We start from the raw sequence: 15,774 nt of genomic DNA, 5'->3' as shown, positions 1-15,774 counted from the left end.
TTTGTTCCTCAGCATTTTAGATAATTAAGAATTGGGTAAGAATGTAATACAGGAAACAGCACTGTTTCAGATCGTTTAAGAATCCCCCCACCCCTGCCCTGCCTTTTAACACATTCTTCAAATACCCTCTAACAAAAGACTGTCTATCCCTTCTGCGTGTTGATCCGGCACTGAGCCTTTTGGGGCCAGATTCACCTCTGCCTCTTCTGACTGAGGACAGAGTTTGGACCACAGCATCTCTAAGCACAGAACAGTATATTCAGTTAAACAATGAATTTGAAGTAGTTTATTAGCTTGCAAGAGATATGACAAAACGACTTTGATTTCATACTTCCTCTGTATCCCATAGCACAGCTTGACTTAGGAGAGGCCTCAGACTAATGAGTGACGGTGTGCTAAGAAGGGAGGGCAGACGACTTAGCAGCTGGTGCAGAAGCGCAGTGTTTTCAGCCATGGCCTTGTTACAGACTTGTCCAGGATTTGGCACAAATGGAAGCCAAGAATGGGACATTTGAAACTATTCCTAATGATCAGCAGGGGAGTTCAGATGTGAAAAATAGCTGTGTTGCTTGGAAATCTTGAGGTCATTCCTTTTCCAATATGATGTAAGTAGTGTATTGTTTTTTCAGCTGAAAGACAATTTACAAAAATAGCTTACTAGCTATTGATAAAACAGATTATCTAGTTGATATAAAAAAAAATTTCCATGTCCCATGTAGTTGGGTTTCAAAGATAAAAGAAAGTGGACTTGTATCACTTTGTATTTATGTAACAATGTGGCTTTGTGTTCTCATGACACATCTTACAAATTTTGATGTTAGAATTTATATTAGCTTCAATACCAGTAAAGATTTTAAATATCCACTGCCAGATACTGTTATTTAGGTTAATGTAGACTCCTGAGATACAAAGATAGTTTGTCTTTATTTTATCATTATTTTGTCATTACCTGTAAGGTTTATAGTAAGGTCTCTTAATTCTTAGATAAAAAGCAAAAAGTCAACCAGCATATGGCTCTGCTGATATATAGTGATCAAAGTCTTAAATTTCTCTAAGAGCATGGTACATTTTGTAGATATTTATCTTCCAGAAAAACTGATGTTTGAGTGACAGTTAAAATGCTCAATCCACTTGATAAGACTGAAGTCCTGTGAGAGATCATCATCGTGTGAATAAAACCCAGAAGTGGCGGTGGTGTTGCAGTGCATAAAGCCCTCCTGTGAGTGCCTTCCACCAAGGGCTGCTGCTTCCATTTCTTACTCGCCTGTGCCCAGAGTGTCTTGAGCTGCGTTTCAGTTGTGCATCCACGGGCTAAGTGCTTTATCAATTCTGAAGATCCATAAACCATTAGAAGTAAAGGATCAGATTAAAGCAAAATATTTCTCCTCTGTTGCAGATGCGGCCTCAAAAACAATCATGTAATCATGTGTAGTCATTATATTTTATATTAAATCTTGGTTTGTTCCAGCATCTTAAAAATCACACTCGGAACCTTTTTTTATGTTTCCTTGTAATTAGGAAATTGTTTTAAATGCATAAAAGTAATTTATGTTACATTATGTAGTCATTAAGTGACTCACTTGCTGTGAAATAGTGTTTTATGAATCAGAAGTGAGATGGCTGCATTTGGACAAGGGGATCAGTTGAAGCTGAGCAGCTCAGTTATGTGATGAGTAGACTGACGCTTTGTGACCGACACAGAGGGAATCCAGCTGCAGATACTTCCTATTTTATCTGGCAAACAGACTCAGATTTTTCTTGCTTCTCAGTCTTGAACTAATGCTGCTTTTCTTCCTCTGATAGTTCTGGGTCAGGTCACCACTCAATTTTCTTTTTCTTTACTGAAAAAAAAAAAAAAACACTTGTGGGGTGGACTTACTGTACATGACCATTTTATATTTCTCTAGAGGTTTTCTAAGTTTTCCTCTCTTGCTTCTGTCCCCTTAACCCTTTAGTGAAGCACACACGTGCACAAGGCATGGCCTCACCCCGTTGCATTTTTTAAGTTTTTGAGTTCTCTCCTTACATGGATGGGAATGCAGTTTAATATCATTAGGAAATATAGTGCAATACCATTTAAGAAGACTAATAAGTCTGGGCTACATCCGTTTTCCATCTTGGGTAGCACCAGAGAGAACAAATTGCGTTTCTTCCTTGTTTATTACCGACGTTCTTTTTTTTTTTTTTTTTTTTTACCACCGATGTTCTGAAGAAGTCCTTTTCTTTAAGTCCGTTGCTCGGCGAGCTCCTTAAGGACAGATCCTGGGCCTCATTTGCCTGGATCTCACACAGTATTTGCTGGAAGAGCCATAGGTACATGTGGCAGTTGGTCATCAGCCAGTTACTTTATTTCCTCGAGCCTCCAAGGAGCCCAGGGCCCTGTGGACGGCAGCATCAGCGTTTCTCGGCTCCAGATCTCGGGCACCTCCTGCCAGGACTGTGTTTTCCTTCCTCTCCTGCGCCCCCACCTTTCAGCCCTCTCCTCCCCTCCCCTCCCCTCGGTGACGTGGTCCCTGAGCCGTGGACCCCCGTGATCGTGACATGCGGGCACCAGGGTGGCAGACTTCCAAACAAGCCCCGGTACTCTGGTCATGAGACATTCTTCCCGCCGGGAGTCCCCCCTCCCGGGGCCCCCACAGTGCGCTGAGCCACTGAAGGCTCCCCTGCCTCCCCTTGCAAGTCCAGCGCACTGAGGTGTCTCCACGGGTCACGGCTGCACCCCCTCGTGTCCCCGGGCGGCCCTGTGGGGACTGAGGTGCAGCTCCCGGCCCGTCACCCCGGGTGTGCCCTCGCCCTCTCCCATGGGCGGCGTGGATGCCCTCCCTGTCTGGGGAGCGGAGGAGCCCTGCTGGCTACGGCGGCTCACCGTTGGTCCTTTCTGCTGTGCTTGCCTGGTGCTCTCACGTAGTGGGCGCTCAGTCAGTATTCTTCACGTGAGTTAATCCAGTCCAAACCCTTTTTTTTACAGGCAGGGGAGCCCTTCTCTTACGGGTGGAGGACTGAGGTGGCTGGGAGCTGTGGCCCTGCCCCAGTGGCGGGCAGTGAAGGCTCGGCTCCAGCTCCCCAGCCCCGGGGTCCTCGCGATCCTGGCCTGCCGGCGGCTCAGCCCTCACTCACGTCAGGTGTTTCTGTGGAACGGAACTCGGTCACTTGTTAACAGCAGTGATGGAATTAGATACGTTTTGGCGAGAGTTGGCAGGGCTCATGACTTTATACCTTCTGGATTTAAAGCCCATGCATCCACAAGACTTAATTTCCTACAAAACACTTGCTGAGAGTTCCATCTTGGGCTTCACTATGCCTTTTTGAATAATCTTGACTGTAAGGAATTAGGTTTGCGGGGCACCCTTAGGAACAGCATTGCCAGCCTCTGGTTCTGATTCATTCTGTGTTTACAAGGCAGGTTGAGTAACTGCGTGGATGAGGCTGCACAGAGATGCCAGAGGTGTTTATACTCAGCTTGTTTGTTTGTTTCAGTTTTCATTACAGGCAGCTAAGAGATTGATCCACCACCATCTTTTCATCATATATTATGATCCCTCACATTCACAGTGTATTTTTCTGTTGAGAGAGGAGTAGAGAGAGGAACCTGGGCGTTTTGACTTAGAATTAAGTGGAACTGAAATAAATAATATCCTTGTGTTACATAGCAGTTGTGTACACTTCGAAATAGGTGTTTCTTACCTAGAGGCCTCAGCTGAAATTCCTGTAAGAAGCTGATTGATCAATTTATCTGTCAGATAATGATCTCCAGCAAATAGAAAGTAAGACTTGTTTGTTTAGATGTGGTGAGCTAAGTGGACCTGCCGACGGAGGACGTCATTTGTTAGTTTACCCTGACTTAGCAGTCCTTGAGGCTGAGGTAACTGATTCAAATATACTATCCATAGAACATTCTGAGGTCTTATGGTTAACATTACAGTGGCTACATCAGTATCAAGGTAGTCATTTCTCTTCCAGCTTCCTGTTGAACCCAGGCAAAGTCACCATACATCCCCACCCCTGGCAGGGGTTTCTAGAGCGTGAGGTGGAGGGGGTTAGGGCCTCCACCCTCGGATGTGATACCAGTGATGGAGACATGCAAGTCCCTTGCCTCCTGCCTCTCTGTGTGGGTAGAGCGGGCCCCTCGGGAGGAATGTACCAGGTCCATGGCCACAGTCTGATGACAGACAAGGTGCGCCAGGAGCCTGATTCTGAGCCAGGCGGAACTGGTAGCAGCCTTGCCTTGGGCCCTTTAAAAACTACGGGACACTGCCTTGCCTGAGCCTGCACAGCTTTGCTACCGTGTCCTAACCCAGCGTGGCCTAGGAAGCAGCAACTTTGCTGGAGCCTGTTCAGAACATTTGTCTTTTGTCCTGATTCCTGTTAAGTCCGTCCTTAGGTATATCTGCTCCATAACATGTAAATAACAGGTGTGTGATGCCATCTAGCCCAGAGAGATGTGTGTGTGGCTTAGAAAGAATGCCTGAGATTGGCAGTATGAGGTTCTGATGAAAGAAATGTGTTAGAGAGGAGAGTATGGCTCTCTCTTCCCTAGGGAGGAGTATGGGCCTGTGGCCCCTCTGCAGAGAGGTCAGCTGTAGCAGGGCTTCTGTGTTGAGGGCCACCTGTGGACTTAAAATAACTTGGGCTGGTCACATCCGGAGGGGATGGGAAGCTAAGGAGGTGATGGAGGGGGCTGATACCAGGTGTGAGTACCTGGAAGCTGGTAGTCCTGTGGTTGGTGGGAGGAGAGGAGGGGTTCCACCCTGCTGGGCACTCAGCCTATCCCAAGCTGGTGTCCCTTGGGGCGGCTTCTCCAAGACATTCCTGTCCCAGCTGTGAGGATGCCCTTCCCTTCCAGTCCTAGTTGAAGGGGTCACCCTGCAGTTCTTTCTAGGGGAGAACATAGTCTGCGTGTCCATCTGCCACACCAGAAGCGTCTGGAAGGCAGGGATCTGGCCTTGCCTTAGGCTTTGTGGCCCAGCAGGACCAAGACCTGTGAGGAGGCAGGCAGTGGTTCCCAGATGTTTGGGGAGTAAGGAGGCAGGTAGATAGCCCCTTCACAGCCCTGGGGCCAGGTAAGAAAGCTGGAAGGGAACCGACGCTCGACTTGTTGCATGGGCTCTGCTGCTCTGCACTTACTCTCGCTCAGTTCTCACCTCCCCTCTGCTCTGTGGGTGTCTTAGTCGTTTTCACAGTGAGGAGGCTGACCTGGAGTCCTCCCACTCCGGTCTTCCCCCCAGCTCTGCTGGGCCCAGGTTTTCATGTCTCCTCGCTACAGGAGCTTCCCTGAGCCTCCCAACAGGAGGCTCCCCTTCCCCAGACTCCCTGCCTCTCATCACAGCTACCAGCTGCTGTTTTTCCTCTGTGCCTCTGCTCCTCAAGTTCTTCATGCAGAACTAGGAAACCCCCTTCAGGGTGTGCAGATGTGTGTGTGCATACACGACTTTTCTGGGGAGGAGGGTCTGGGCCGGCGTGTCCTCAGAAGGATATGTAGCTCCCTAGTGTCAGAACCAGCACACAGGCTGACCCCTGGAGCAGTTCTGAGCATCTGTCTACCTGCCAGCCCAGTGCCAAGGGCAGCTCACCCACCACCTTGGGGTCCTGCCCGAGGGCCACACTGAGGTCAGTGACAAGCGTAGTGCAGACCTCCTGCCTCCAGGGTGCAGAGTCCCTCTCGGGCCCTGACAGCTAGGGCTTGGGGGCTGCTCCCTGGGCGCCCTTCTCCCCCACCTTGTCATTTCCTTGCTTAACTGTTTCCATATCGGTCCTGGACCAGGGTTTGCCTGCAGTGAGAAGGAGGGGCAGAGAGACCTGTGAAGCTGGAGGGGACCTGGAGGTCCCATGCCACAGACCCGGGAGGAGAGGCTGCCAGCCTTGTCTGCGGCCTGGCAGCAGGGGTGTGGGCTGGGCCAGCCTCCGGTCGCCACGCCCTCAGTCCTCTGCGGGCTCCCATGTTGTCTCAGGGCTGGGGTGGGAACAGGAGCAACCTGGAGGGTCCTGGGGTGAGCCTTGATGTTACTCATCTGCCTGAGGCCACCCAGAGGGTCCCTGTTGCCAGCATGGGCCCTGCAGGGGCCCACGGCAAGCAGGACCAGGGGATGGCAACTCGGTTCCCACTCTTGAGCAGGTTGAGTCCCCGAAGTATGTAACCCCTTGTTCTTGACACTTCCGTGCATTAAGATAAAAGGGCAAGTACACAGGCTCCAGTATGGAACATCTAAACCATATATTATTCTGTAGAAGCACTTACGCATAAAGCCTATAATTAACTGCCTAGTTTCATGGAAATGCTTGATGTTTAGGAAGTTATTAGCAGGTTCCAGAAAAAAAAAAAAAACTGATCTGACCTGAGGTTAACTAATACCATTACTACCTTCTTCATCTAAAATTTTTATAAATTAAAATGTTCTTCAATCACCTGTTTCAGTGGATTCAATGGACAGAAATAAAATGCCTGGTTAGTAGAAGCTCATCATTACATGATAGATAAGTTGAGCTGTTCCACCAGTCAGACTGGACCCTGGTAACGGTAATAAAGCTCCTGAGAGCAATTCTTTGGTCTTCCTGATGCAGCCGAACTCCAGCCTAGTGCTGCTGGGAGGTTCCTGACACAACCTTCACAGACTCCACCCTCGTGTTCTTTACTGAGATGTTTACAAAGTCAGGTGAAGTTTGGAAATGATCAGTGGAGGACTGCTTCCCCATTCAACACATATTTTTGGATCATCTGAAAGGGGCCAGCATCATGCCAGCACCAGAGCCAGCCAGCATGGGAGCCCAGATGATGAGGAGTGTGCCTGGGAGCAGAAGTGGGGCTGCGGTGGGAAGCCCAGGTGTGTGGAGACTGGGTAGGGCTGTGCGTGACTGAGGACCTCCACGTTCTAAATTCAAAATGTGTACAATTCCCGGGGTGTGGAATTCTGGGGCGCCACTGTGTGCATTACTGGGCGTGGGGCTCAAACTTGAGTGGGCATCAGAATTCCCTGGAGGACTAGTTAAAATATTGCCGAGCCTTCCACAGTTTCTGATGCCTTAGGGCTGGGATGGAGCTTGAGAATCTGCGATTCTAATACAGATAATGTACATACTGCTGGTTTGGAGACTCCCTTAGAATCAGTGCATTTGAGTATTAAATCTAAGCTCTTCCATGGCAAATAGGAGAGAATGAGAAAAATCCAACAGTTAATATGAGATGTTACAGAAACCGCCTACCTACTTGTCCATGGTTGTGTGTATAGAAGTTCTAGTGATTCTTAGAAGCCACATGTGAAATGAGTCCCCTTGTTTTATAGGCTTCAGCAGTACGTGGACTGAGAACTTCCAGATGTACAAGCTGGGTTTAGAAAAGGCAGAGAAACCAGAGATCAAACTGTCAACCTCCACTGGATCATGGAGAAAGCAAGGGAATTCTGCTTCATTGACTCCACTAAAGCCTTTGACTATGTGGATCACAACAAACTGTGGGAAATTAAAGAGATGGGAATTCCAGACCATCTGACCTGCCTCTTGAGAAACCTGTAGCAGGTCAAGAAGCTACAGTTAGAACCAGACATGGAACAACTGACTGGCTCAAAACTGGGAAAAGAGAACAATAAGACTGGATATTGTCACCCTGCTTATTTAACTTATATGCAGAGTACATCATGCTAAAGGCTAGACTGGATGATTCACAAGCTGGAATCAAGATTGCCGGGAGAAATAGCAACAACCTCAGATAGGCAGAGGATACCACTTTAATGGCAGAAAGTGGAGAGGAACTAAAGAGCCTCTTGATGAGGGTGAAGAGAGTGAAAAAGCTGGCTTAAAACTCAAAACCTAAGGTCATGGCGTCTGGTCCCATCACTCCACGGGAAGTAGATGGGGAAACAGTGGAGACAGTGAGAGACTTTATTATCTTGGCTCCAGAACCACGCAGATAGTGACCACAGCCATGAAATTAAAAGATGCGTGCTCCTTGGTAGGAAAGCTATGACCAACCTAGACAGCATATTAAGAGGCAGAGATATCACTCTGCCAACAAAGGTTTGTCTAGTCAAAGCTATGGTTTTTCCAGTAGTCATGTATGGATGTAAGAATGTTGGACTATAAAGAGGGCTGAGCACCAAAGAATTGATGCTTTCAAACTGGTGTTGGAGAAGACTCTTGAGAGTCCCTTGGACTGGAAGGAGATCAAACCAGTCAATCCTAAAGGAAATCAACCCTGAATATTCATTGGAAGGACTGATGCTGAAGCTGAAGCTCCAATACTTTGGCTACTTGATGTGAAGAGCTGAATCATTGGAAAAGACCCTGATGCTGGAAAGATTGAAGGCAGGAGGAGAAGGGGGCAGCAGAGGATGAGATAACATTATTGACTCAATGGATGAACAAAATTCTTAAAGAGATGGGAGTACCAGACCACCTTACCTGTCTCCTAAGAAACCTGTATGTGGGTCAAGAAGCAACAATTAAAACTGGACATGGAACAACAATGGACAATGAACATGAATTTGAGCAAACTCTGGGAGATAGTGGAGGACAGAGGAGCCTGGTGTGCTACAGTCCATGGGGTCAGAAAGAGTCAGACATAACTTAGCAACTGAACAACAAGCAAGTTTATGGGTAGCCTTGAATAGCTCTCTATGTGTTATGTGATCAAAGATTACAAATCTTTCCTACCACATGACAAGCTGACTGTATGTCTAGGCCTTTATGTCTCTAATTATCTTTTGAACTGCCTAATTTAAGTTGGGCACAGACAAAACCAGTAGCCTGTAGTTCTATTATCCTGCTGTTATTATTCTTCAACCTAGTTTAGCAGCTTGTAGATAATATGTCTGCCAAACATTAATCATGACAGCCCTGGCCTGCTCGGGGGTGGGGGACACTGACTCTGGCTGCTCCAGCCAGCATGTGCCTCGGCACTGCCTACAAGGCAGGCGGCCAACAGTGCATCCCACAGATGTGAGAAGGACAAGCAGCATTTTCCGAAGTGCTGATGGCAGGTGGTCAGGCTGGGTGCAGCCTGAGGTCCCAGGGTGGCCTGAGGGAAACCCAGCACCCGTGAACCCTTACCCAGCCCGTGGATGCAGCCTGGGCTTCTTGGGGCTAAGCTGTCATTCCCTACTTTAAAAAAGGAAATCAAACGAATCAGCTAGGAGATGAGTGTAGGTTTGCACCCATTGCGGCTGCTCCCGGCCCAGGAGCCACTCTGAGAGCCACCAACATGGAGTCATCCTGGGATGTCCTCTGCCCGCTAAAAAGAAGAATCAGTTACGTTTAAAAAAAAAAAAAAGTTTTAACGAGGTGTAATTATTATAGAAAACTTGCACATTTTATTGTTTACAACATGATAGGTTTGATTGTTATCACTGGAAAGTGGAAAAACAGAGAACTTGAAGAAAAGGAAATGTCCCAAGTGCCTCCTACAGACAGGTAAGGAGCGGCCCAGGTTACAGTCCTGAGGAGAGGACGGCCGTCGTGGGGAGAGACAGGTTGGAACCGACGAGGCAAGGACAGTGCAGAGTGGCGTCCCAGTGAGGACCTCCCTGAGGGGATCTCAGCCCACTCCACGCTCCGAACCCTGGCTGGGCAGGTCTTGGAATGGTGACTGCAGGCAGCCTGTGCCCTGCCAGCCACGTGGACTTCTAAGGAGGGTGCAGTGGCTGAGGCAGAGTTAGAGGGCCAGATCCTTTACCAGGTGAAGAGGCTTCATGAAATATGTAGGGCCTTTGAATTCTTGGAAGGATTTTACCAGTCCTATTCTCCAACCCCTGTATCTCCCAATATGTCTAATCTAGTCTTTTCCTCAGAGAAGGCAATGGCACCCCACTCCAGTACTCTTGCCTGGAAAATCCCATGGACGGAGGAGCCTGGTGGGCTGCAGTCCATGGGGTCGCTAGGAGTCGGACACGACTGAGCGACTTCACTTTCACTTTTCACTTTCATGCATTGGAGAAGGAAATGGCAACCCACTCCAGTGTTCTTGCCTGGAGAATCCCAGGGACGGGGAGCCTGGTGGGCTGCCGTCTCTGGGGTCGCACAGAGTCGGACATGACTGAAGCAACTTAGCAGCAGTAGCAGCAGCAGCAGTCTTTTCCTAAAGGATGATGCAGGGGAATCCCCAGCCTGGTGGTCCAGAGTCACAAAGACCCTGGCCTGCTGTGATATTGGTTTTATGTATTTGGGATCTGGCTTGGGTAGAGGCCACATGAATATGACAAAAATCTAGATGTCTAGGTCATGAGTTCATGGGTGTTTGTGCTATTATTCTCTGAGCTTTCATTTAACATTTTACCAAATAATCAAAAAGAAAAGTCATTTTCTTGCCCCCTTGATGGTAGATTCTTTGCAGACTGGGTCTGTTTTGTCCTCAGTTTTTGGATTCCCACACAGAGACTGGCTCGTTGCTAACGACCACTTGTTAGGTAGAAGTTTGGTCCATTGAGTTGAGGAAAGTGCCTCCTAAAATTCTTCAGTTGTTAGTGTGGAGAGGCGTCTCTCTTGACACACAGTCACTTGGACCTGGTGCCTCCTACCGCTGCAGTCAGCCCTCTGGTGATCGAAGCGGGAGGGGTCAGGAAGCTGCCTTCCCAATGTTTAAAGCTCTGGGGAGAAGAGGGAAATGCAAGTGACCAGTGCAGTGAGAAAGCAGGGAGGCCACAGGAAAGCCCCAGACAGAGCTCTGGGGAGGAGCACTGCTGGTTTCAGCTCCCGAGATGCTGCTGCCCTTTCTTTCTGATTAGCTTGCCGGAGACAGAAAAGGTCTGTGACTTGGGCGTCACATGGCCCAGGTTTAACTGGCTTTGCTGGTAACTGGTTGTATGATGCTGGGCAAGTTGTTTGCCAAAGATAGAGGAACCGAGCTGAGAGCTCCTTCACCTGCCACGACCGTCTGATTCTAAAATGGCAGAGAAGACAGGACGGGGGAAAATAGGCACCCGGGCCACGGGCCCGGCCACGGGCTGCAGCCTGCGGTGGGTGTTCCTTTCCTCGTCCCCACCCAGACTGTTACTGCAGCTTCTTAGAGGTGCTTTCTGAAAACACTGGAATCCGTGCTCGGGTCCAAACCGCTCTGGCGAAGGGTTTAACACCATAAAACTCACTTTGTAAAAGTGCAACAGCTGTGATAAATAAGCTTAAGCCTCAGTAATCACTTTTTCACTTTTACCAATTACGCTAGGCTGCTTTGTGACAGAAGTTAATACCAAGGAAGAATTTTAAAGAAGCCTCATTTTCCTTGTCTAATTAAATTAAATACTTGAAAGGTGATTCACATGTTGATTCCCCCCTCCATTAGTCAACTGAAAATTACAGGATCTTTTAGGAGCTGGAGCCCCGTGACTGCCCTGCTCAGCCTCCAGGGTCAGGGAGCCCTCACCCCTGGACACTCTCCTGCCTGCATCCCAGCCACCTGTTTTTGTGTGCAGCTGTCCGTGGTGGGGCTCTTGGGCCACCACTGCACAGGAGAATTTACGGAGCGCATGCTTGTTAGTTTTTAATCCTTCCACAAAAAGGCACGAGATGCCTTTGTTTCCAGGTGTTTGATATTCCTACCACACGGCAGGTCTCTCTATACGGAGAAACCAGGACAGCCTCGTCCTTCCCGTCTGTCTTGGTTGTAAACTCGTAAGAGAATTCACCTGGATTGAGAGTTGCTCAAGTCAAAGTCGCTAGTCTTCCTTCAAGGTGACAATCTGGATAATTTAAATACAGTAGATCCTGGCAATTTTATTTCAACAGTGCCACCCAGACGCTGTACTTAGAAACTTGAAATGGTTTTCTTTATTTTCTAGTTTTACACTGTGCGTCCTGCTCCTTTTTTCTGAGATAGCACATACGCATGTATAGAAAGTGTAGCATGCTCCACACCGGTATTTTCTTGAACACATAATGGGCCCTGGGGCATCAGGGAGCCTGGCTGGTGGCATTGAGTGTGGGTGAGCTTGCTTACCCAAAAGTTTGAAGAGTCCTCGCCGGTAAAGTGACTATCTGGTGTAAGTTGTCATGATTGGATCAAATTACCAGTTTTCATGCTACATTTCCAGGTTGTCTCTCCTGATGTATACAATAATTTTGTGTGTGTTTCAAAAAGTCCTTGGTATTTCAAAATGAGTGTACACCCTTAAAATGTAAACAATAAATATGTATTAAGTAAGAACTGGAAGTCCTTTCTCTTTTCCTCCCAGTGGTAACTATGCAGTATGAATTCTAACAGGTCTTTCCCTATGAATTTAGTTTTACAAAAATGATCTCTCTGCAGTTTATCTCTACTCATAGAGACCCTTTCATGTTACCATGTTTGGATGTATAGATGTACCTAATTCTTGTTAATGGCTTAATAACATTCTGCATTCAATTTTTTTCCTTTTATGTATATTAAGCACCTTCCATGTGCCAGGTGCTTCTCCAGGGACTGGGGTTATAGCAGAAACTATTTTGTATTGTCTGTTTCTTGCTAACTTCTTTCTAGAATCCAAAGTATCCAATCTGCTTCTCAATCACTATATCATCAAGAGCTTTTGTTTTCTGAAATTTGCTTAATGTGTGTTTTAATTGTCTACATTAAACTGTGAACCCCATGAAATCAATGGCATTGCCTATCTTATTTACTGATACAGCCCCAGCACTAAAAACAGTATTTGACAAATACTAGCAGCTCGAAGGCACCCCACTCCAGTACTCTTGCCTGGAAAATCCCACGGACGGAGGAGCCTGGTGGGCTGCAGTCCATGGGGTCGCTAAGGGTCGGACACGACTGAGCGACTTCCCTTTCACTTTCATGCATTGGAGAAGGAAATGGCAACTCACTCCAGTGTTCTTGCCTGGAGAATCCCAGGGATGGGGGAGCCTGGTGGGCTGCCGTCTATGGGGTCACACAGAGTCGGACATGACTGAAGTGACTTAGCAGCAGCAGCAGCAGCTCAAAACCTATTGAGTCTCTGCCTAGCTGAATGGACATGTTGATGGACACATAGGTAAATAGACGATTCTTGTGTTTCCCACGAATAAGGAACCACAGGAAGAAGTAGAACTGCTCACTGATCCCTTTCTTGGGCTTCCTTAAACTTCCAGAATAGTCCTAGTTACTTTAGACAGAGATGAGATTTAGTCTTATTTCTATTTATTATATTTTTATACAGGTGTGTATTTACCCATTCTTTTATCTCCATAGCCTTTGATTTATGCAGACCCTCATGAAATGGCAACCCACTCCAGTATTCTTACTTGGAGAACTCCATGGACAGAGGAGCCTGACAGGTTACAGTCTATGGGATTGCAAAGGAGTAGGACACAACTTAGTGACTAAACAACAGCAACTCAGTAAATGTATATCAAGTATTTGTATATATTACCTACATAATACAATATACCTAGAATATAGCAGACAGTAATTTATATATTTGAGTTTGAGTGAACTCCGGGAGTTGGTAATGGACAGGGAGGCCTGGCGTGCTGCAATTCATGGGATCGCAAACAGTCAGACATGACTGAGTGACTGAACTGAACTGAATATAAATTAGCAGTAATTTATATATGTATATGTATAACACATGCTATCAGTTCAGTTCAGTTGTTCAGTGGTGTCCAACTCTTTGCAACCCCATGAACTGCAGCATGCCAGACTTCCCTGTCCATCACCAACTCCCAGAGCTTGCTCAAACTCTGAGTTTGTCCATTGAGTCTGTGATGCCATCCAACCATCTCATCCTCTGTCATCCCCTTCTCCTCCTGCTTTTAATTTTTCCCACCATCAGGGTCTTTTCCAACGAGTCAGTTCTTCGCATTAGTTGTCCAAAGTATTGGAATTTCAGCTTTAGCATCAGACTTCCAGTGAATATTCCGGGCTGATCTCCTTCAGAATGGACTGGTTGGATCCCCTTGCAGTCCAAGGGCCTCTCAAGAATCTTCTCCAACACCACAGTTCAAAAGCATCAATTGTTTGGCACTCAGCTTTCTTTATAGTCCAACTCTCATATCCATACATGACTCCTGGAAAAACCACAGCTTTGACTAGATGGACCTTTGTTGGCAAAGTAATGTCTCTGCTTTTTAAAATGCTCTCTAGGTTGGTCATAGCTTTTCTTCCAAGAAGCAAGTGTCTTTTAATTTCATGGCTGTGGTCACCATCTGCAGTGATTTTGGAGCCCAAAAAGTAAAGTCTCTCAGTGTTTCCATTGTTTCCCCATCTATTTGCCATGAAGTGATGGGACCAGATGCCATGATCTTTGTTTTTTGAATGTTGGATTTTAAGCCAGCTTTTTCACTCTCCTCTTTTACTTTCATCAAGAGGCTCTTTAGTTCTTACTAAATACTATAATACATATTATACACCTGGAATATAGCAGACCCTTAGTAAATATTTGTAGACTGAATAAATAAGTGAAATGTTTCTATTTATTATTATACTCACTGAGTATAATAACAATGTTTCTATTTATTATTATACTCAAATAATGAGTATAATAGCTTGTTTCAGTGTCCAGAGGACTGAACTCCTACATGAGAACATTTTCACATAACCAAGTACAGGAACTGGGCAATATTTGATTTCACTTGGTATTTGAGCTACCATCTTTGGTTTGTGCCTGGCCCATTTTATGTATGCATTTATTAATAAATACTAGCCTCCACACAACCGAAGAACTAGAACACCAATAATAGCATTCATTGACATCTGTGCCCGTCCCTCATCCTCAGAAGTCACCTCTGACCTGCCCTGGGATTTTATAACACTGCTCTTTCCTGTTTCACTAGTACAGTTGGCCCTCTGTATCCTCAGATTCCAAATCTTCAGATTCAACCAATCATGGGTGGAAAACAGTTGGAAGAAAAAAATTCCAGAAAGTTTCAAAAATCAATACTTGAATTTGCTACTCACCAGCAATTTTGTACATAGCATTGACACTGTCCTGATGACTATGTACCTAGTATCTACATTGTATTAGATATTATAAATAAAGTATAGAGGAAGATGTGCAGTCAGTGATATGCAAATACTATGCCATTTTATACAAAGGATGTGAGCATTCCTGAATTTTGCTTTCTTCTGAGTCTTGGAACCAGTCACCCACAGATACTGAGAGATAACTGCTGTAGTGAAATCCTGTATATGTGCTTGCAGAAATTCTTTCTCCACTGTTTTTCAGAAGGGAAGTAGTGGAATGTGTCTTCTAATTACAGCCAGTTCGCCATCCTTTTAAAAAAAATTTTAGTTTAAAAATATTTTACCTTTTATTTATTTTTATTCTCTTGGTTTTCTCTGTATTTTTATTTTGCTTATTTTCCCACCAGCTTTTTAACATCAATGTCTTCACTTAAAATAGTAGAAAAAATTCTATGGTGAATACATCCGTGTATACCCAACAACTGTGAAGATTGTAACATCATTGCTTTATCCCTATGTGTATACACATATCATTTAAAAGTTGTGGACATCATAACAATTCACCTCTAAATACTCTACCCTGCAAGAATAAAGACATTATTCAATATAAACATATGCCAACAACATTCCTAAGAAAATAATGGTGATCCGTATTCTAATGTCATATCCATGTGATCTTTTTGGTTAGTTTTCTGTCACTGTGGTTTTCCTTCTGTCTGCCCTCATGAGAGACTTGTGCAAGCTTCCTGATGGGAGGGGCTGACTGTGGGAAAAACTGAGTCTTACTCTGGTGGGCAAGGCCATGCTCAGTAAATCTTTAATCCAATTTTCTGCTGATGGGTGGGGCTGTGTTCCTTCCCAGTCTCAGCCAGAGACTCCCAAACACAGGCAGGTCTACCTCAGTCTCTTGTGCGGTCACTGCT

At 46.1% G+C, this 15,774-nt stretch overlaps 1 long non-coding RNA gene across 1 annotated transcript; it reads right to left on the bottom strand.

Annotated features, from left to right (window-relative positions):
• Window positions 1-263: 263 nt before the first annotated feature.
• On the bottom strand, window positions 264-2,482 carry LOC133234087 (uncharacterized). The gene is made up of 2 exons (XR_009732003.1): window positions 2,074-2,482; window positions 264-1,841 (listed from the first exon to the last, which is right to left on the bottom strand). It is a non-coding gene; the product is annotated as an uncharacterized LOC133234087 (long non-coding RNA).
• Between the last annotated feature and the right edge of the window lie 13,292 nt (window positions 2,483-15,774).

Source organism: Bos javanicus, chromosome 21, assembly GCF_032452875.1.
Source record: "Bos javanicus breed banteng chromosome 21, ARS-OSU_banteng_1.0, whole genome shotgun sequence".
NCBI classification, from domain to species: domain Eukaryota; kingdom Metazoa; phylum Chordata; class Mammalia; order Artiodactyla; family Bovidae; genus Bos; species Bos javanicus.
This window is presented reverse-complemented; position numbering and strand designations above follow the sequence as displayed.